General features: G+C 48.2%; 1 pseudogene; it reads left to right on the forward strand.

Annotated features, from left to right (window-relative positions):
- The first annotated feature begins 2,057 nt into the window (after window positions 1-2,057).
- Window positions 2,058-16,311, forward strand: LOC123153455 (ATP-dependent RNA helicase DEAH13-like; annotated as a pseudogene).
- The last annotated feature ends 6,178 nt before the right edge of the window (window positions 16,312-22,489 follow it).

Below are 22,489 nucleotides of genomic sequence, written 5' to 3' on the forward strand. Positions count from 1 at the left end.
GAAGTTCAGCGGCGGGAGGCTGTCACCGCCGACCGACGGAATAGGGCCATCGCCAAGAAGGCCCGCGACAACGCAGCGCACGCGGCTGCGGCTGCCTCGGCGCACCAAATCGAGGCCGAGGCGACTCGCGCGGGATGATGAATCCACCCGGAAGCCACGCCCAGTACGCGCCCTGGGGTCAGCAAGGTGTCGGCTCTCCGCAACCATGGGGATCGCCCTCGCCGGACTACGCCGACGCGCACGGTGGGTTCAACCCAAACGTCACTTTCCCCCATGGATACCCGGCCCAGCGCACGCCCTCTCCCGCCTTCGTCGGCGTGCAGTACCCTCCCTACAACTACTCGCCGCCCGCCTAAGCTTCCTCCCCGACGCCCCCGCTACGTCGTGGCCCGCTGCCCTTCTCGCACCTCGGCGACACCGACGAGACCGAGGCCGACATGGACGACATCATCGCGACAGGTTCGGTCGCGGCTGCCGCATCTCCCGGGTTCGTCACCCAGGACGAGGTGGTGGATCTCAGCGGCGGCACGGACGGCGAGCTCGGCTACGTCTACGGCGAGGACGAGCAGGAGGAGGAGGACGGCGAGGAGGAGGAGGAGGAGGAGGAGGAGGAGGAGGAGGAGGAGGAGGAGCCGACGCCTGCGACGACGAAGGGGCGCAAGAAGAAGCGGGCGGTCAGGACAGGCGAGCCGCGCATCAAGTGGGCGTCCAAGGAGGAGGAATGCCTCGCTGAAGCACGGAAAGTCGTCTGCCTCGACCCGACGATCGGCACGAACCAGAGCATCGACACGTACTGGGACTGCATCAAGGTCGAGTTCGACGAGCGCAAGCTCGTCGACCCCTACTTCAAAGGCGTCTACATGCGGCGCGGCTCTGAGGCGATGGCGAACCATTGGGGGCGTATCCAGGGGCGTGCAACAAATGGCATGGGGTCGTCGAGGAGGTCGCGGCTCGCCCGGAGAGCGGCACCAGCGTTGAGGATCAGGTATGCCACGCCGGCCTCCCGCCTCTCTTCGCCGTGTACGCGCGCCAACTGTTTGTCCCTCCGCGCAGTTGCTGCGCATGTTCACCCTGTACCGGCAGAGCAACAGCGACGCCGAATTCAAGTACCTCCACGTCTACAAGCGCATTGACAAGTGCGAGAAGTGGGCGGAAGTCCGACGCACCCTCGACAAGGCCAAGGAGACCTACAAGCCGGACGCGCCGACTCCTGGCGCATTGAAAGGGCGGCCGGACGGCAACAAAGTTGCCAAGAAGGGGAAATACGCCGACACGGCCACCGCTCGAGTGCAGGAGTTCATCGAGCACTGCCTCGCCGACGCGCAGGCCCGGACCGTCCTTCGTGAAGAGAAGACCGAGGCGCGGTGGTCGGCGTTGATGTCGAGTAGCGCCGTCAAGCTCAACCTGCTCCGGACGAACGTCGCCGCGAAAAAGAGAAACACCGACCTGGCTTTCCTGCTGGGCGGGGCGGACATGCTCCAGAGCACCGACGAGGCGGTCAAGGCGTGGTACTTGGCGGAGCGCGGCCTCATCCTGAACCAGCTTCCCTCGACAAGGCCGCCGACGCCGACGCACACGCCGACGCCGCCGCCAAGCCCGCGTGACGACGCCTCCACGACGCCCAGCACCACCGAAGCCGCGCCGACACCGTCCAGCACAGAGGCTGCTCCGACACCGCTAAGCCCGCGCACGCCAACTCCGCCGACGCCTGGGGCAGAGACCGCCAAGTGATGCGCACGCGAATTTCTGCCGCTCTATTTTTTGTACGCCGAAATGTGGCTTGTGATCGCCCGACTTGTGGCGTCTTTTATGAGCGGGAACGATTAAGTTCGAATTTTTCGCGTCCTGGGGGCAGCGCCTGGGGGCATGACTGGGAGCTAGGTCGCCCCCAGGGGCCGAAATAGCGCCGGTTCGCCTCCAGACCGCCCTTTTTTAGCGCCCTGGGTGGTCGAACGGCTGGAGATGCTCTTAGCCCGGTCGGTTGCCCCCTTGTTTGCATCTGCTGTGACTTGCGATATTTGTTTACGGTTGATGTTTGCTCCGTTTGTAGCTCGAGCATGGACGGCAGTAACGAGCTGATTTTGCCCTACAAGAGGAAGAACAAGGCTCGAGGGGAAGCCAAGGTACTGCCAACTTAATTTGGAACCCATTTATCGAGTTTCATTTGGACCTGCTGTTACTAGTGCGGCCACCAGTGTGATTTTGTGACTTACGTAACCTCTGGATTGCTAGAATTGTAAGAAAAGCAGACAAGACCCCAAGATACAGCTAAAAAAGCTGCAGATAATTGGTCCTAGTGTCCTAGTGTCTATATCAATGACAGCCTGAGTTTTCCCGGAAGGAAAAGCAAAATAAGCTACTGCAAGCAAGAAGCATCGAGATTTTGCGGCACACTGATCTCAACTTATTCCGTTCAGAATGGTGTATATTTTCTGATGATTGTGTATGCTGGTGGTCCGGCATGGCAGTAATCGTAGGATTTCAGTTGATGGATATTCGCTGCTGCATGCCTCAGGCACTATTGGTCAAGTATAATGCACATCATAACTGTCAGATCTGTTACATTCACAATTTTATATGTTATAGTTCTTCATAGGCTTTTACTCTACTGCAGGCTGAGATTTTGAAAGAAAAACTTAGGTGGGCTGTGCCGTTCTCCAGGGCAGGTTTGATTGTTCCTGAAGAACTCTCTTTATTCAAGAAAGATGGTTATCAGAAAGATTTTGAAAACAGTGAGGCTTGAGAGGAAGGTTTTCCACATAAATTTGTTGATCCAACATATGCAATTAAATGTAACAGAAATTTGAATGATAGGAAAAGTAAAAATGTCATGGAGAAAGATGCAATGAAACCAGTGGAATGCAAACTAATGGTAGATGTTGGGCCAAAAACTGAAGGGACTTTTGATCTTTCTGACATGTTGGCAAATTCAACAATGAAACCAAGTGTTCCAGGTTGCTCTCATGTGGTGATGGATTTCCAGGTGAACTACATGTTATATGTTTATGTTTATGTTCACCTCCACGTCATCTAGACGATCTTTGTGAAATATTGGATTTACCTATTCCCTAATGAGATTACAACCAGAAGCTGTTGTACTTACTTCAGAGTTTACTCAGTCATAATTCTTTTATTTTGGTAGGATGACGAACTGATGCAGGAGGGAGCTGTTGTACAAGAGTCCTTCAATCCGCCAGCTGTAGTACCTGTATCAAGGCCATAGGAGGTGGAGTTGACAGAAAAGGAATTATTTGTATCACCCAACCACCGCGTATTGCTGTTCTTGCCACATCTATGAGGGTTCCTTATGAGCTAGGACTTAAGTTGGGAAAGGAACTTGGTTTTCAAGTTAGGCATGATAAAATGGTCAGAAGTAATTGCGCCATCAAGTTTATGACAGATGGCGTTTTGCTGCGAGAGATCCAGGTTGTGCATCTTATTACTTGTCTTGGCTGCCTTGTTTATTTAAGCAAGAGCCATGCTTTCTCGACTCAACTTACTGTTAACCATGATATAACTTATGAAAAAAGGGTTAACCATGACTGAACATATAAGCTACTTTTCATGTTCACTGGTCCTCGTAACAACTCTATTGAAGCTTAATCTGCATATAAGCTGTTCGGTTTTGACACCCAATTAATCCTCTTCCATGTTTTTCTAATAGCCTCTCCATAATTCTAATACTTTATGCAATGGTACAATGTACAACAGGTGATTGATTGTCCTGAAATGTACATGGTGATTTATCTTCTAATATGAGCTGTGTAAGACTAAATCATAATCCTGCTCCTCACGTGACTTACTGATCTTCTCCATAGTGACATTCTGCTGAAGCGCTATTCTGTAATCATCTTGGATGTGGCACATGAAAGGAGCTTGAACACAGATATACTTATCGGGATGCTGAGTTGTACAGATTCGCAAGGTTGAAACTTAATAACGTTGCCTTGTTTTCATCTGTATCAATACAGTGATCTGTACAAAGAAAAAATATTGCTGTTGTTAACCTTTATATGCACATTGCAGAATTTGCATGCGAGCATCAGGAAAAATTACGCTTGGGGCTCATTAAACCAGAAGATGTGATTAATCAGTTGAAAGTTGTGCTGATTGTAGAAAGGCTTTAACGCCATGCCATCTCTAGCTGACGGTTCCGTGTTTATATAGCAGGGTCACGACCTCCCTGATAGCGTACAAGATTCGGTAGTTGAGGTACAACTTGTGCTACAAGAGATAGGATAGAGATAGAGAGAGTTGTTACAAAGAGATAAAAGGAAAATACTAACAACCTAATCTATCTCTATACCGCCGCACCTGATTCCTGTTGTTACATGACAACCATCGGGTGTGCTATGTTTGACACCCTCTCTTAATCACAACTCCATGAGATTGAGATTACGTTTGAATTCATTAAAGTTCCTTGTAGGCAATGCTTTTGTGAAGCCATCTGCAACCTGGTCTCTAGAGTGAACAAAACGAATCTCCAACTGTCGATTAGCAACTCGTTCTCTGACAAAATGAAAATCGATCTCAATGTGTTTTGTTCTTGCATGGAACACAGGGTTAGCAGACAGATAGGTAGAACCAAGATTATCACGCCATAAGCAGGGAACCTGTGTGGGTTTTAGTCCAAGTTCTTTTAACATAGACTGAACCCAAATGATTTCTACTGTGGCATCTGCAAGTGCCTTGTACTCAGCTTCTGTACTTGACCTGGACACAGTAGCCTGTTTCTTTGCACACCATAATATAAGGTTAGGTCCAAAGAATATTGCAAACCCATCAGTAGAACGTCTGTCATCCAGACATCCTGCCCAGTCTGAATCAGAAAAGGCACTAACAAGAGTAGATGAAGATCTGTTGAAGGTCAATCCAAGATTCATGGTACCTTTCACATATCTCACTATACGTTTTGCAGTTGTCCAGTGAACTGTGGTAGGTGCATGGAGAAACTGGCATACTTTGTTAACAGCAAAGGAAATATCAGGCCTTGTATATGTCAAGTACTGTAGTGCTCCTACTAAGCTTATGTAATTTGTACTATCAACTTGGTTCAAAAGATCTCCTTCTGTGAGAGGCAATTTTTCTGAGCTGGATAAAGGAGTTGGTGAGGGCTTACATCCTTGAAGGCCGGCTCTTCTCACCAGATCAGTAGCATAATTTTCCTGAGAGAGATGAAGACCATCATCATGTTTCTTGACTTCAATCCCTAAGAAGAAATGCAAATCTCCCAAATCCTTGAGGGCAAACTCAGCACTCAAGTCTTTCAATAATCCTGTCACTGCCTTGTCAGATGAGTTTATAACAATAATATCATCAACATATATGAGTACAAATATGGATGTATTAGACTTATTGTAAATAAACAGTGACGTGTCAGACTTGGAAGAAACAAAACCAAGTGCCTGCAGCTTCTGACTTAAGCGTGAGTACCATGCTCTAGGGGCCTGCTTGAGTCCATATAAAGCTTTATCAAATTTGCACACATGATATGGTGAGTTTTTGTTTACAAACCCAGGAGGTTGTCTCATATACACTTCCTCTTCCAGAACACCATGAAAAAACGCGTTCTGTACATCTAGCTGTCTAAGGCACCATCCCCTGAAAACAGCAATAGACAACACAAGCCGAATAGTAGCAGCCTTAACCACATGACTAAAAGTGTCCTCATAATCTATACCATATCGTTGTTTGAATCCTTTTGCAACGAGTTTAGCTTTATAGCGGTCTATGGTTCCGTCAGATTTCTTTTTAATTCTGAAAACCCACTTGCAATCAATTATGTTTTTACCTCGTCGTGGGGGAACCAAATGCCATGTTCTGTTTTTTTGTAGTGCCATGTATTCTTCTTCCATGGCTTTCTTCCACCGGGGATCTCCAAGGGCTTCTTCAACCGTGTTAGGTTCACCTGAGGAACAAGCAACAAGACCAAATTTGGTTTTATAGTTCATATGCTGGATTACCCCTTTTGGAGCCGTGTGCGTGGTTGTACAGGAGATGCAGCAGCAGGCCGTGGCGCAGAAGATCCTGTCCTCAATCCCGAAGCAGATCCCCCTGGCGCAGGTGCAGCCCCGTCAGGTGCGTCCGGATTTTCTATGGCATCAGGACGTGGCGGGTGTGGTAGAAGTGGCGCAGAGGATCCCGAGCCAGATCCCGCACCTACCGCACCCTCATCATTACTGGATGATTGCATCGGGCCGGCAGGATCAGCATCGGATCGCGAGCCCGTGGACCCGGACGAATCAGCACCGGTGGATGCGTGTGCCGTTTGTCGTCGCTCGTAGCAGCGGGGCCCTCCTGGCGCCCAATGACTCTCAGGCAGCCGCGTGTCGGCCACGGATTGGTGCAGGTCAGCACCCACGCGGGGACGAGTTGGAGTGCGCCGCACGGCAGCCGCTGGTTCGCTGCTGTCACGTCTGGCGGGTGACGCAGTTTCCTGCGCGACGTCGTCGCTGCATGGCGCGGATCCCGGGTTGGATTGCCTGGGCAGATTCTGCGGCAACGATCCCAAGGGGGATCTGTCCCCCAATGGTGGACACATAAAATGTTGCCCTTCTGGACTGATCTTGTGACCGTTTTGGCCATTTTCTTCGCCGTTTTCTTCACCGAATGCATCTGCATCTGTATCACAGCAAAGCTCAGGCAGATGGTTATGAGGATTAGTCAATGTATGGTCATTACAACTGTTGCCCCCTTGATCTAATCCGCTAAGTTTAGGTGGAAGAAGTAGGATTTCTTGGCGAAGGAGAGCGCCGGCATTGGGATGGAGATCAGCAAAGGGAAATTTAGTCTCATCAAAAACCACATCGCGAGAAATATAGACACGGCCGGTGGACACATCAAGACATTTAACGCCTTTGTGATGGGCACTATATCCTATGAACACACATTGTTTCGAGCGAAACATAAGCTTGCGATTATTATAGGGTCAAAGATTCGGCCAGCAAGCACATCCAAACACACGAAGAGAGGTGTAGTCCGGTTTGATGTTGAGAAGCCGTTCCATGGGGGTTTCATTATTGATAACACGACTAGGAAGCATGTTTATGATGTGCACGGCAGTGAGGTACTCCTCATCCCAAAATTTGAGGGGCATGGAGGCACCCGCAAGAAGAGCTAGACCAACCTCTATAATATGCCGATGCTTACGTTCGGCCGACCCATTCTGTTGATGGGCGTGAGGACAAGACACATGATGAGAGATTCCAATTTCTTGGAAGAAAGTGTTCAACTTCTCATATTCGCCCCCCACCCCCCCAATCAGATTGGACGGCGATGATTTTTCTATCAAATTTTCGTTCAACGAGTGCTTGGAAATTTCTAAAGACTTGGAACACATCGGATCGTCTTTTTAAGAGATAGATCCAAGAGTATTTGCTATAGTCATCTATGAAACTGACATAATACGTGTGTCTACCAATAGAAGAAGGGGCAGGCCCCCATACATCAGAAAAAATGAGTTGTAAAGGTTGAGTAGAAACACTTGTCGAAATTGGATAAGGCAATTGATGACTTTTAGCTCGCTGACAAGAATCACAAATGGTTTTGACATCGCGCTCTCCAACATATGGGAGATTATTTTTCCTAAGCACACGTTGAACTAAAGAAAAAGTTGCATGTCCTAATCAATCATGCCACCGTGTTGAAGACACTTTGGTAGCACTAAAAGCTTGTTTATTGAATCTTCTAATCTCCGGAATCAAAGGGTAGAGCCCACGAACACATCTACCTCGATAGAGCACCTTCTTCGTTTCTTGATCCTTGATCAAAAAGAAGTAAGGGTGAAATTCAAGAAAGACATGATTGTCAAGAGCAATACGATGAACAGAAAGAAGACTTTTTGAGGCACTAGGAACATGCAATATTCTTCGAAGATGAATGTTTCTGCTAGGGGTTTTAACAATTGTGTGACCAACATGACAAATCTTCATACCTTCTCCACTTGTAGTGTGGATGTGGTCTTGACCGCGGTACTTTTCCCTCATGGTCACCTTCTCGAGCTCGCTGGTGATGTGGTTTGTAGCACCACTATCAACATACCAGTTTGTGTCCACTCCATAGGACCCGTCCGCTGCTCCGGCCACCTTCTCATCTTGTGATGAATCATCCTCATCTTCTTCATACCTGTACCAACAATCCTTAGCCGAGTGGCCAGGTTTGCCGCAGATCTGACAGCGGATGGCATCTGGACGTGATCTGTTGGAGGAGTTGGAGTTTGTGCGGCGGCCCCTGTTGTTGTTGGAGGAGGGCCTGCCGCCACCGCTGCTGTTGCCGCGGGAGTTGTTGGTGTTGCGGCCCCTGCCGCGCGCCGGTCCTCGATGGCAAGAGCCGCCCCCACGACCACGCATGGCTGCGTTGGCCGAGGACTTGAACCCGCCGCCGTGCACGCCCTGATAGAGGGCGACCCTCTGGTCGAAGTTGCTCATCATCGCAAACAGATGGTCGAGGGAGACCGGTGTTGTACGGGCATCGAGCGCGGAGATGAGCGGCTGGTACTCCACGTCGAGGCCAGCGGTGATGTAGGAGGCCAGCTCGTCGTCACCGAGCGGTTTGCCCGCCGCCGCGAGCTCGTCGGCAAGCGAGCGCATGTGCGCGAAGAAGCTTGCCACAGAATGCGTCCCCTTGCGTGCATTGGCGAGGGCGACGCGTATGTTGTTGACGCGGGACAACAACTGCGACGAGAACATGTTCGACAGTGCTGTCCAGAGATCATGGGCATGGCCGATCGATGTGACCTGCACAAGTACCTCTTTGGAGAGATTATTCAGAAGGTATCCTAGTACCTGCTGATCTTCACGGATCCAGCTCGGATGAAGGGGGTTCGGTGTAGACTCCTCCTTCCCATCCTTGTCCTTGGTGATGATGAATTTGGCCGGCTCCGGCATGCTGCCGTCGACGTAGCCAAAGAAGCCCGCACCTCGGAGTTGTGGCGTGATCTGCGTGCGCCACAGGATGAAGTTCGTGCGGGTCAGCTTTTCGGTGATCTGGCCAGAGAGGCTAGAGTTCGCGATGCTGGAGGAGCCGGCCATGGCGGAAGCTTTCCTGTGGATGGCGATAGGCTAGATGTATGGAAGAGTTAGGCTCTGGTTACCATGTAGAAAGGCTTTAACGTCATGCCATCTATAGCTGACGGTTCCATGTTTATATAGCAGGGTCGCGACCTCCCTGATAGCGTACAAGATTCGGTAGTTGAGGTTCAACTTGTGCTACAAGAGATAGGATAGAGATAGAGAGAGTTGTTACAAAGAGATAAAAGGAAAATACTAACAACCTAATCTATCTCTATACCGCCGCACCTGATTCCTGTTGTTACGTGACAACCATCGGGTGTGCTATGTTTGACACTGATGAGTGCTACCTTGCAACTGAGGGATTTCATTTCAAACAGAAGCTTGTTTGATGTGATCCCACTAGCTTTAAAGGTACCTATACGCCAATTCCCAGTAGCAATTCACTTCTCAAAGAGGACACACGATGATTATTTAGGGGATGCTTACAAAAAAGTTGTGTCAATCCACAAGCGACTTCCATGAGGTGGAATTCTTGTCTTTGTTACTGGACAAAAAGAAGTTGATTATTTATGTAAAAAATTGCAAAGAGCATCCAAGCAGCAGACTGACAGGAAGCCTGAAAAAGTTGAGGGAGATGAGAGTAGCTCAAGCCCAGAAGTAGACGAGAAGGAAATTTATGAAGCATATGATGACATGTTTTCCACATATGAGGAAGATGAGATAAACTCTGGGCCAAATGTATATTCTTCTGATATTGAAATAGAGGGTGAGATGGACACTGACAGTGAGGATGGTGTTCTGACACTTGTGAAACCAGAGAAGAGGATGGGTCAGTATCAAAGTTTTTGGGAAGTGCTGAGGGTTCATCTGCACTGAAGGCATCATTTAAGGCTATATCAAGAGCGCCAGGAGTACCAGAAAGTGTTGAGAAATCGAGCGATGCTACAAGTTTAGAACAGTCAATTCCTTATGTTCCTTGTTTCAGTAAATGCACAAAACCTATGTCTGTTTCACATGGTAACCTTCGAGTGTTACCACTTTACGCAATGTTACCAGCTTCACAGCAGCTTCAAGTGTTTCAGAATACACCTGAGGATGAAAGATTAGTTGTTGTTGCAACAAATGTAGCAGAGACCTCTCTAACAATTCCTGACATAAAATATGTAGTAGATAATGGGAAACAAAAAGTTAAGAACTACAATCATGCTACTGGGATGGCGAGTTATGAAATACAGTGAATAAGCAAGGCATCTGTGTCCCAGCGTCCTGGGAGAGCTGGAAGAACAGGGCCTGGGGATTGTTACCGTCTCTACTCAGCTGCGGCATATGGTAAAGACAAATTATTCCCAGAGTTCTCTGAACCAGAGATCAAAAGAGTTCCAGTCGATGTAGTTGTGCTTATGCTCAGGTTTATGCGCATTAATGTGGTAATGTGATTACAAGTTATTTGCCATTATTAGATGATCTTCTGTTATGATATATTGCATTTCACACTAGTTTTTGTGCAATGTTGGTGTCATCTTTATTGATGTGCAATGGTTATTGATAACCTTAACAATTCCTGGCATAAAATATGTAATTACCTTTTCGTTCTAATTTTTCTGACGTGTTGCCTTTCCTGATCATGCTGCAGTCAAAATTTCCCTTCCCTACACCTCCTAACAATGAAAGTTTGGTTGAAGCTGAGCATTCCTTGAAGGCGTTGGAAGCACTAGATAGCCAGGTTAAACCTACACCCTTAGGGAAGGCTATGGCACAGTACCCCATGAGCCCACGACATTCTCGTCTTCTTCTGACAACAATTAAAAATTTGAAGAGCCAGAAAGGCTTTGGCAGACCTAACTTCATATTGGGATATGCAGCAGCTGCTGCATCGGCTTTGAGTTTTCTAAATCCTTTTCTCATGCAAAATGATTTTAGTGGTGAGCCAAAAGAACATAACCCTGATTTAGACAATGAGGACCAACAGGAAATTAAGAGACAAAAGAAGAAGATCAAGGCCATGGTTAGAGATTCCCGTGCAAAATTTGTCAATCCCAGCAGTGATGCTTTAACCATTGCTCATGCCTTGCGGTTGTTTGAGCTGTCAAAAAATACAGTGGAATTCTGTAGAATGAACTCACTTCATCTGAAAACAACGGAAGAGACGTCAAAATTCAGGAAGCAACTTCTTCGATTAATATTTCTCCATACTAAATCTTGTGAGGAGTTTTCTTGGAAATTTGGGGATTATGAGGATGTTGAAGAGGCTTGGAGGAGTGAATCTGACAAGAAAAAACAACGCAGTTGATTCAAGAGGAAATTCTAGGGGAAGGGATATGTGCTGGGTGGGCTGATAGAGTTGCAAAGAGGATCCACACTTTCTCTGCATCATCAGAAGATGCAAGGAAGATTCGAGCTGTTCATTACCAATCCTGTGCTCTCAGTGATACAATATATCTCCACCTATCTTCTTCTGTTGTCCGAACTGCACCGGAGTTTGTAGTTTAGTCAGAACTAATTAATAAAAGGGAAAACTTTGTTTTTGCCACTCTAGCTTTTGACCACTTTGCTTATGCCACTCTAGAATTTGACATTTCACTTTTGCCACTTAAAGTTTTTGACAATACATCACAATTACCATTCCGTGGCAAAAACAATAATTTTAGAGTGGCAATTGCGATACATTGTCAAAATCTAGAGTGGCAAAAGTGAAATGAAAAGTTATTGCTTTTGCCACTGAATGGCATTTGTGATGTATTGTCAAAAACTATGAGTGGCAAAAGTGATATGTCAAAATCTAGAATGGCATAAGCAAAATAGGCAAAAGCTAGAGTGGCAAAAACAAAGTTTTTCCTTAATAAAAACAGACCATACATGCATGGTGTAACCAGTATAAAGCCATCCTGGCTTTTGAAATATGCTAGTTCTCTATGCACCTTTTCCGCACCATTGGAAGATCGAGAAATGTATTACGACCCTAAAAAGGACCAAGTCTACTGTTTTGTCCGTCCCATCTTTTCTTGACATAATTGGCAGCTTCCCCTGCATAGCTTACCTGTGAATGATGGCTCCACTCGATCGCAGGTATTTGCCTGTTCTCCAGATTTTCTTTATCCTGAGATCAAAGCTTGTTTTCAGGAGTTTCACAGCCAGTTTGGAGCATTATGGGGAAAATGCACCGGGAGATTCGTCTTGAGGGCGAGGATCTTATTCCAAAGGGGTCCAAGTGTTAAACATAATAGTGTACAGGTTATTAGCGTGGCCTTGAGGCACACGGCGAGGTAGTTAGGAGGTTATCCTTTTTATGTTTATCTCTCTTATCTCCTAAAACCCTCCTGTAATATCTCTAGTGGTTAGCCTCGATGCTGCCATCTCCTGTACCGAACCCCCTCAATCAATATATATATATCGCGGGTCTCCATGTATGGAGATTTGAGACGCTTCACAATTTCCACATGGTATACAGAGCAGGCCTCTTCCACGACATCTAGCTCATCTTCTCCATCCGTTCCCTTCCCAGAATCACCACGCCGCAATCATGTCCACCTCCTCCGCAGTCCCCTCCTCTGGCCTCAACTACAACACCTCAGAACCTCTCAGCCGGACGAACTATGTTCTCTGGCGAGCCCAAGCGCGATCCCAGATATTGGGCGCCGGCTTGTTTGGCTACATAGATCAGACTATAGAGGAGCCTCCAAAAACAACAATCAGCAAAGACAAAGATGGCAAAGATCAGGTAGTTCCCAACCCTGCTCATAAACCTTGTTCAAGATCAGCAAATAGTAGCATATCTTCTCCAAAACCTGTCAAAAGAGGTGCTCGTCCAAGTAGCCTCGCTTGAATCATCACATGCAATTTGGACCGTGCTAGCAAATATGTTTTCTGCGGTCTCTCTGTCTCGTGTCAATAACATCAGATCGGCCCTCACAAACGCCCAGAAGGGGTCACAGTCGGCCTCCACCTTCTTCGGGCAGATGCGTGCCCTCTCCGACGAGCTTGCGGCGGCAGGCAAACCGATCGGGGAGGACGAGCTTATCTCTTTGATCATCGTCGGGCTTAATATGGAGTATCAGCCCATCATCTCTGCACTCGACGTCCGCACCGAGCCCATCACCGTCGATGCACTCTTCTCGATGGTGGCAAACTTTGATCAACGCGCTGAGATGTTTAGCAGCGCTGGTGGCTTCAAATCGTCAGTGAACGCCGCCTCCAGGGGTCAATCGAGTGGCGGCAGAGGCGGCTACCGCAACCAGAAGCAAGGTGGTCGCGGCGGCGGCTACTCTGGTGGTACCGGCCAAAACCCTAGCAGCGGCTATCCTGGCACGGGTAGCGGCGGCTACAACCAAGGCGGCGGCGGCGGCTACAACAACCATGGCAACGGCGGCGGCCAAGGCAGCGGCCATCGTGGCGGCGGCGGCGGGGGCTACTACAACAATAATGGCCCCCCACGCCACTACTACAACAACAACCAAGGGGGCCGCTTCGTCGGGTATGAGAAGTACAAAAACAAATGCCAGATCTACAAGAAAACTAACCATATTGCCAAAGAATGTAAATGGCGCTATGCAGAAGATAACTCCAGGAAAAGGCGTGTTGCAGCTGCGGCCGATGCTTCATATGGAGTTGATTCGAACTGGTATCTTGACTCCGGCTCGAATGAGAACATCACTTCCGAGCTTGAGAACATGACCATTCATGAGAAGTATCATGGACAAGATCACGTCCACACCGCTGAAAACGGTCCAGGTATGATGATTAGTCATGTTGGAGAGTCTATTATTAAAACCCCACACCGTGATACTTGTAGATGATGTTCTTCACATTCCAAATGCATCCAAAAATCTTTTGTCTGTACATCGCATTACTCTTGACAATGGTGTTTTCATCGAGTTTCATCCCTTCTTCTTTTTGATCAAGGATCAGGTCACGAGGAGGGTGCTTTATCGCGGTAGATGTGCAAGGCCTCTACCCATTGATCCCCAAAATTTCCAAGTTCAATAAGCAATCCTATGGAGTCTTCAAAGTGTCTTCAGAACGATGACATAATCGTTTAGGCCACCCATCTTTTTCCACTGTTTATCAGATTCTTAGCAAAAATAAGCTCGCTTTTGTTGATGAGCATGATCGTGAAACTATTTGTGACTCTTGCCAAAGAGCAAAAAGTCACCAGTTACCATATCCTATATCTACAAGTGTGTCCACAAAACCTTTGCAACTTGTGTTTTCAGACGTTTGGGGACCGGCTCCCTCCTCTATTGGACGCCATACCTATTACGTGAGCTTCATTGATGATTTTAGCAAGTATACTTGGATATACCTCCTTAAAAAACGCTCCGATGTTTTCTAAGTTTTCCTCAACTTTCAAGCATTGGTAGAACGACAGTTTGATTGCAAAATACTTGCTATGCAGTCAGACTGGGGTGGTGAGTACGAAAAACTCAACTCCTTTTTCCAACGTATAGGAATCTCTCATCATGTTTCTTGCCCTCACGCTCACCAACAAAATGGTTCAGCAGAACGCAAGCATAGGCACATTGTTGATATTGGTCTTTCTCTTCTTGCTGCCGCATCTATGCCACTAAAGTTTTGGGATGAGGCGTTCCTTACAGCAGTACATCTTATAAATATTCTGCCTAGCCGTGTCATCAATCATGAAACACCCACTGAACGCCTCCTTCACACCAAACCCAACTATGCACACCTTCGCGTATTTGGTTGCGCATGTTGGCCAAACCTCCGTCCCTATAACAACAAAAAACTCATGTTTCGTTCGACACAATGTGTGTTTATAGGGTACAGTGCACAACCCAAAGGCGTCAAGTGTCTTGACGTAGCCACAGGGCGTGTGTATATCTCTCGAGATGTCGTCTTCGATGAAACAGTTTTTCCTTTTGCCAAACTCCACCCAAATGCCGGCGCATTGCTCCGCAAAGAAATCCTTCTCTTGCCTTCATCCCTATCCGGCATTGATCATGGGGGAGAAAATAATAGTACTAATCAACTTGCATCTAATCATCATATTATGCCTGAGATTACTGTTGCAGAAATCAGTCCAAATGGTGAAAATCCGAGGCAAAACGGGCAAGATTTCATGTGTTTCCCAGCTGGAGACACAGACGCGCATCGAGGAGGATCTGCCTCGGGATCCCCACGACAGGAGGCAGCATCCTCTTCGGGATCTGGGCGACAGGACGGGCAGCACCTGGGCGCGCCCCGGGCCTCGAGCGTGCGAGCGGTCGCGAAAGCGATGTCGCTGCCCCGCACCAATCGGCAGATGACGTGTGGCGGGAGGACACGCGCGCAGCCGGGCCTCGCTCGCCTGATTGGCCCGCACCGGATTCGTCGGGGCCCGCCACCTCCAACCGGCTGGACTCGCTCGGGCCCGCCACCTCGCCTCGGTCGCGGTCGCCAGCAGCAGCGACAGAATCCCCCTCGGGATTGCTACGGCCGCGGTCGCCAGCGTCTGACGCAGATGGTGGATCTCCTGTGGCTCCGTCGCCTGTGGCTTCTCCTGTGGCGCCGCGCACAAGGCTACAGAAGGGAGTAACTACTCGTTTAAATTACAAAAATTTCTCTAAGATTGGTATGTCTTGTACAACTGGCGAGCCTAACAGCTTAGTAACAGCACTTGATGATCCAAGGTGGAAGGCAGCTATGGAAGATGAAATCATGGCACTACGGAAAAATAAAACGTGGCACCTGGTGCCCCCACGACCAGGCAGAAATCTGATTGACTATAAGTGGGTCTACAGAATCAAGAAAAAATCTGATGGTACCATAGATAGATACAAGGCAAGACTTGTAGCAAAGGGATTCAAGCAAATGTATGGCATAGATTATGAGCATATGTTTAGTCCTGTTGTTAAAGCTGCAACAATCCGTCTTGTATTATCAATAGCTGTGTCCAGGGGATGGAGTCTGAGACAACTAGATGTCCAGAACGCGTTTCTCCATGGTGTTCTGGAAAAGGAAGTGTACATGAAACAACCTCCTGGGTTTGAGGATAAAAGTGCACCTTCATATGTCTGCAAGCTTGATAAAGCCATGTATGGTTTGAAACAGGCACCCAGAGCATGGTATTCACGGTTAAGTATGAAACTTCAGTCACTTGGCTTTGTTCCATCAAGGTCTGACACATCTCTGTTCATTTATAACAAGCATAGAACATCCATGTTTGTTTTGATATATGTTGATGATATTATTGTCACTAGTTCTTCTGATGGGGAAAATGCACCGGGAGATTCGTCTTGAGGGCGAGGATCTTATTCCAAAGGGGTCCAAGAAGGTTAAAGGTTTACTTGTTTCAAGCATATTGTAGTGCAATTGCTTGACAAATGCTTCTTTGTGATGGAGATGGCTTTGATGAGGTACGGATGCAAATGATCAAACACTGCCCTGAACTGTTGTGGAACTGAATAACTCATGTATAACGACATTCAGCAAGGCTAAAATGCTTGTCCTGAAAGTATAGCAAGGTAGGATAAATACTGTCAGTAAACAGATAGGTTCTAGCTGAAGCTTACCTGTTAATGTAAAATTAATCTCTTCATCTCATCGTCTGTTTTAAACTTTTAATGCAGTTTGTTGGGTCACGGGCGCATATCTTTTTTCTTATTTGCCATGCAAACTCGTAGATTGTGTCAAAAAATGGTTTCTAATAGACTAATACATTATTCCCCGCTGCAGCATCCACTGGAGGAGCTGAGAACAATTGTGCCCACTTCCCAAACCCTGTAAGTCTTAGAGCAACTCCAACGGACCGATCCAAACGGACGTCGATTTCGTCCGTTTTTTGTCCATTTGGGTCGGCCAGACAAACATGGATGCTTGCTTTCGTATTTGGGTCGGCATCTGCGTCCAACGCTGGCTTGCGACCCATTTAGATGGCGTCAAAAAAAATGAACGCATGTATATTTAAAAAAAAAGAAACTACATTAATTAAACATTAAAGCCGGCCACGAAGGCCGGCGAGAGTCCACGCGTCCACATTTGCAATTAAAAAAATAAAAACAGCCTAAACTACGAGGCGGCACGCTGCCCTAGGCGTCGTCGTCGTCGTCCTCAGGGTCCGTGAGGTCGATGAGCGTCGGCGCCGGCCCGGCCCAGGCGAACGCCGTGTTCCAGAGCGCTGTCATGTCGGGCTGTGCCGGCGCAGGCAGTGCCGGAGCGGGGGGCTGTGCGGCCGCCTGTGCAGCCGTGGCCTGGCGCGCCTCCTCCTCGGCCTTGTGCGCCTCCTCCTCGAGGTCGCGCTCGAGCATCTCCTCGTACTCGCCTTGCCGGCGCTCCTCTACCAGCCGGCGCTGGCGCCACATCTCGAGGTAGGCCTGCTCCTGCGCCGGCGTCGCCCCCAGCCAGACTGGTGGCGCGGACACCCACTCGCGCACCACTCCATTCCAGGAGAAGCGCGCGATGGGCTCGGGCTCGGGCTCCGGCTGCGACTGCGGCTCCGGCTTGATGGGGGACGGCGGGGCCACCGGCGGCACCACGCTGTCGCCCGTCGCGGAGAGGGCAAGAGCCTGCGCCATTGCCGCCTCGTAGCGGGCCTCCTCTTCCGCCTCCGCCGCCTCTGCTCTGCGCCGTTCGTCCTCTTCGCTCTCACGGTAGACGGCCGCAAGGGCCGCCTGGTAGGCGTCCTCCGCCGCCTGGTCCTCCTCGCGGACGACCAGCGGCGTTGGCCTCCGGTCGACCTCACGCATGCCCCGGCGCCTCGCCTCCTCGTGCTCGAAGGCGAACCACCTCGCCCAGTTGGGCGAGTCGGTTGCGTAGGCGGAGTCGCTGCGCTGCTCCGCCGTCAGCAGCGCCCGCCGGCGCCGCACCTCCTCCGCGTGAGCACGAGCCGACCGCGGCGCCGCCGGCACTGTGATCTTATCTGGATCCAGATGCCAGTCGTGCGGCAGCGTCACGTCGGGATACGGCAGCGGCTGGCGGTTCTGCCAGTGCCACTCCGCCTGGTGCACTGGCACGTTGACGCGCTGCCTCTGCCGGTGAGGCGCCGGCGGGGGTGGGAGAAACTCAGAGGGGAAAGGGGTGGCGGGGGACTTGCCCTTGGCCTTGTTGCCGCTGGCGCCGGAGAAGAGGCCCATCGTCGATGTGGTTGCGGTGGCTAGGGTTTGCCGGCGACGAGGGAGCAAGGGTGGGCAGATGGGGACGGCGAGTTTGGATGAGGACGGCCCCGCCGCATGGTCGGCTTAAAAAAGGACGAGCGTCGTCGCTGACGCGTGGGCCCGTCGTCATAAATTAAGCTGACCGCATGGGCAGCGGGTAGTTGGACGGCCGCGATGTGAGGACGCGACGGACAGCGAGAAGACGCGCGAAGCATCCATTCGGCATCCGCGCCGACGCATTTGGGGCGCAAATTTGGGCCGCAAATACGTCGGCGCGGACGCTACGCGAACGTGATTTGAGTTTGGATCGGTGTGTTGAGCCGCCACTTTTGTCTGCGCCGCCCCAAACGTACGTAGGCGGACGAAATGGGTCGGTCCTTTAGAGTTGCTCTTAAGATAAGGGTCACAGCGTACTTTTGTATTGGAAATTTCTCTTGAATATGAATCCAATAGCATACTTTTATACTCCCTCCGTGAGAGCGGCGATGGTATGGACGAGCTCACCTGCTCCCGGTGCCCGTACCAATAGGCAGGGGCGAACCCACCCGGTGTCACAGGATACCGGGTAAGTACTCCGATTACCTTAAGCGATCGCGGATACATTGTGCGGGACACCGGTAAAATTCATACGTAGACACCGGCTGAAGCAAGAGGGTGCACAGGCCTGGCCCATCTATTGGCGATTGAGACACCCAGCTAGCCACTCCCCAGGCTATCGATCAATTTTGTTAAACTGTATAGAAAGTCCTAGTCTTTAGGATCTGGCGCACTCTTCATGGTATGGGTGCCTATGATTCAGGAAGTGCTGTTAGCGACAACAACGTTGCGATATACTGTATCAAAAAGATAAGGAAGGATAAGATTCTCATCAACTAATTTGATCGCTTTTATTTAGGCCTGCAAGCATAAAAAAACCTGCGCCTACTCAATACTCATGGCTTCTTGCCTCCCCATGCAAAGATTCATCATGGCATCGCCTCATCCACCCGCCCAATCGCCATCGAAGTGTCCGTGCTGCCATGGCCTATTCGCCTAATCACTGGACAATCAATGAAAGAAGTACCACAAGTCGCTATTCTCTTTGTAAAGAAATATAAGAGCCTTAGTGATCTAAACGCTCTTAAATTTCTTTACGGAGGGAGCACAATCAAGTCCAAGTGCGTACCTATACAACTTTTTTTTGTAGGTGTAGGGCTTTTAGTTTCAAGGATGCCACAGTTAAAAATTGAATTACTACCATTTGCTCCTGTTGGTAAGTAAGAATCAAGTCCAAGTGGTTCTCATTTATATGGATTATTCCTCGATCTTTGAATGCACAACTCAGTACTCCTACAACATATTGTAAGTAAGTAAGTACATCTTCATAATTATAAATTCAATCAATATGTTTTCTTTTATGTTTTGATGTTAGCATGTTCAAACATAAATAGTGTAGCCTTAGCTGATTAAACTTGTCTTCAAAGTTTTTATGCGTTATTGTTCAACTTGGGCAAAAAACTTCATATAATCAACTACGATTACAAGTAGACCAGTATTTTGATAAGCATTTTTACTACTGCATATCTACAATGGTTGAGCATGTTAGTTTTATGCATAACATAGTTTGGTGTCCATATATGTGTAATTTAGGCGTGGACACCGGGACATTTTCATCTTGGGTCCGCTCCTGCCAATAGGACAACGACGCGTTCGACCCTGAACTGAATGCGATCGTAGAGAGAGACCACGGATACGCCATGTCAAACTGTAGCATACGGAGACAGCTCCGTGTCACATAACGGTGGGTGGACGGTCAACCGTCAGCTGTTCCGTTGGTACAGGACGAGGTAAGTCAGCGTGTAAATTGGTATGACTGTGCATGGGTAAATTCCGAGCGGGCGTTTACTGTTCCCTCGATTGAAACGTCGCGCTCATAAACTTTGATATGTGACGATGACGACTCGTTCGTCGGATCTGATTACTGCGTTTGCCGCGTCTTGGCCAGGATGTGCCCGATGGAACTGCAGCTCCGGCTCGTGCTCTTGCTCTTGTTTTCTACAGGGCCATGTGCCCCGTTACACCAGCCGTTGCAGGTCGGTAGGCGTCTGATGAAGTTACCCGAGTGTTGTCGTGTGTGCAGCCAGCTAAGAAATGCAATCAGGAAATACTCCTCGAATTTTTCTTGTTCATCCGAAATATCCCTGCTAAGACATGTTTCGGCAGCCTTGAGGCTTTGAGCAGCAGACGTGTTCATCCCCATTGTCGACTTGATGTCAATTGCTCAAGGACTGATTTTGGCGTCCCTGCCCCGAATATCTCAATTGCTGCATGGCACTCCAAAAATCTTGTGCAAGTCGTTTGGGGTAAACACTATTTCCTGGTTGGCGGTTGCTGTCGATGACGATTGTAAGCATGCCGTCAGTGTATCTCGTTTGACCATACAAGGCCGACGAGCGCAAGGATGCCCACACACTCATCTTGACAACCATCCATGTAATCGGCATGCACAGGGCGCCTGAAAGTCCACTTGCTTTGACCATGGCTGCACAACCCAAAAATTTTGGTCTGCACCAGTGGCAGTAGCAGCAGAGAAAACATGATTTAGTGCAACGGAAGTTCATTTCATAATGATCCGTCCAAATTACATCAGCCAAACTCTTACGACTTAATCAACGGACGCGCGCGCATAACACGTGATCGTCCCTCGTCAGGTGGAGAGCCGACTAGAGCAACGATTCATTCGCTAGGGTAGGTTCGATCGAGCACACCTAAGTCCCATCCCTCAAACATTCGCTACAACGGTGTTTCATAGTTTATTTTGTTTGGTTGTTGCTTTATATATAAAGCGGGACGAAAAACTATTTCGAGGACGCGGCTCAAGCTGGCTACATTTTCCCATGGTATATACAATAAATTTGCCATGCTACAACACATAAAAAACATATGCAAGATAAAATTGTCGTCGTAGTTGTACGAGAAAGCATCCATAGTTAAATCTTGTCATGGTCCATGGCAAGTTATTTTTTGCGGGTGGTCCATGGCAAATTTGAAAGAAAATGTTCTAAAGATCATGGGGAACTTAGCTAAAAAAGTAGTTTGTCACTAGATCAATCATTCTTAGCAAAAAATTCGGAAAATGCCATGCCACTAGATCAACCAATCTTAAAATTGCCATGTCGCAAAACACAAATGTACCTACATTTTTCCTAGATGCAACAAAATTGCAGCGGTACATATGTTAACAAATTTGCCATGGTCCATGGCAAAAACTATATAAAAAAGTGAACATAAGCACATAACAAAGTTGGCATGATTAAAAATAAATAAATGAACACAAACAAGTACTCCCGCTGATCCAAAATAAGTGTCACAATTTTAGTTTAAATTTTGAACTAAAACCACGACACCTATTTTGGATTGGTTCCATGGCAAAAACTATATAAATGCCTATACAAAAGTCATGTCAAACATTAGAAAAGATGTTCTCTAATTCATGGCAAAAAAAAATAAGAAAAGCATGTATGAGTGACATGGCAAATTAACAGATTTTAGATGTCTATATGTACGCAAAATGTAGAACATTTTGTACTGTGAAATGCCGAAAAACATTAAAATTTTGGACTAGTAACATGGCAAATTCAGACTGGAAAATATGAATGGAACATGAAAGAAATTATGTACTAGATGGCCAATTTTTTTCAAAATTGCCATCTCACTAAATAATTGTTTTCTTAAAAAAAATTGAGGAGCAATTGTTTTCTTAAATTTCTTATGTCCTAAAAACAAATATAGCTATATTTTTCTTAGATGAACAAAAAAAATCATGTGTTATATACAAGAAACCTAGACAAATTGCAGCTGTGAGGGTTTCGTTGTCATCTGACCATTTTTTCATGTATTGTAGGGGCTCGGGTAGCCATGGCTAGAACTGAATTATGAATTGTTTGAGTAATAATTATGCAAACGAGCTTGTAATGTAACGACCATCCGTGGCTCTGTTACGTGGTGCGGCAAGATTATTGATGTATTTTCCAATCATGACTACTTGTACCGTACGATAATCTCCAACCAGCGCTCAACCCCATCCACTAGGGGGTGCCGCCGTCCGGGAGGCGCACGTAATGTGCCGTCTTTCCCTGCGTGATACGGTATAGGCTGGTTACGGCGTCTCTGTTCGGTTCCAAATGGCACGGCGCTACGCGGTTGCCTGATGGGCCCAACCCGGTTTAATTGTACCTAATATACGGGATGCATACCTGACCAATACATCTCCTGCTCTTATCCCGAAAGAAACGAGCGAACACAGATACCAGGAGCATGCGAGGACGACCACTCCAATGAATTTTCGCTCCCTTCGTCCCATAATATAAGAGCGTTTTTTACACTAGTATAATGTCAGAAACGCTCTTATAT

The sequence above is a fragment of the Triticum aestivum genome, chromosome 7A (genome assembly GCF_018294505.1).
Source record: "Triticum aestivum cultivar Chinese Spring chromosome 7A, IWGSC CS RefSeq v2.1, whole genome shotgun sequence".
NCBI lineage: Eukaryota > Viridiplantae > Streptophyta > Magnoliopsida > Poales > Poaceae > Triticum > Triticum aestivum.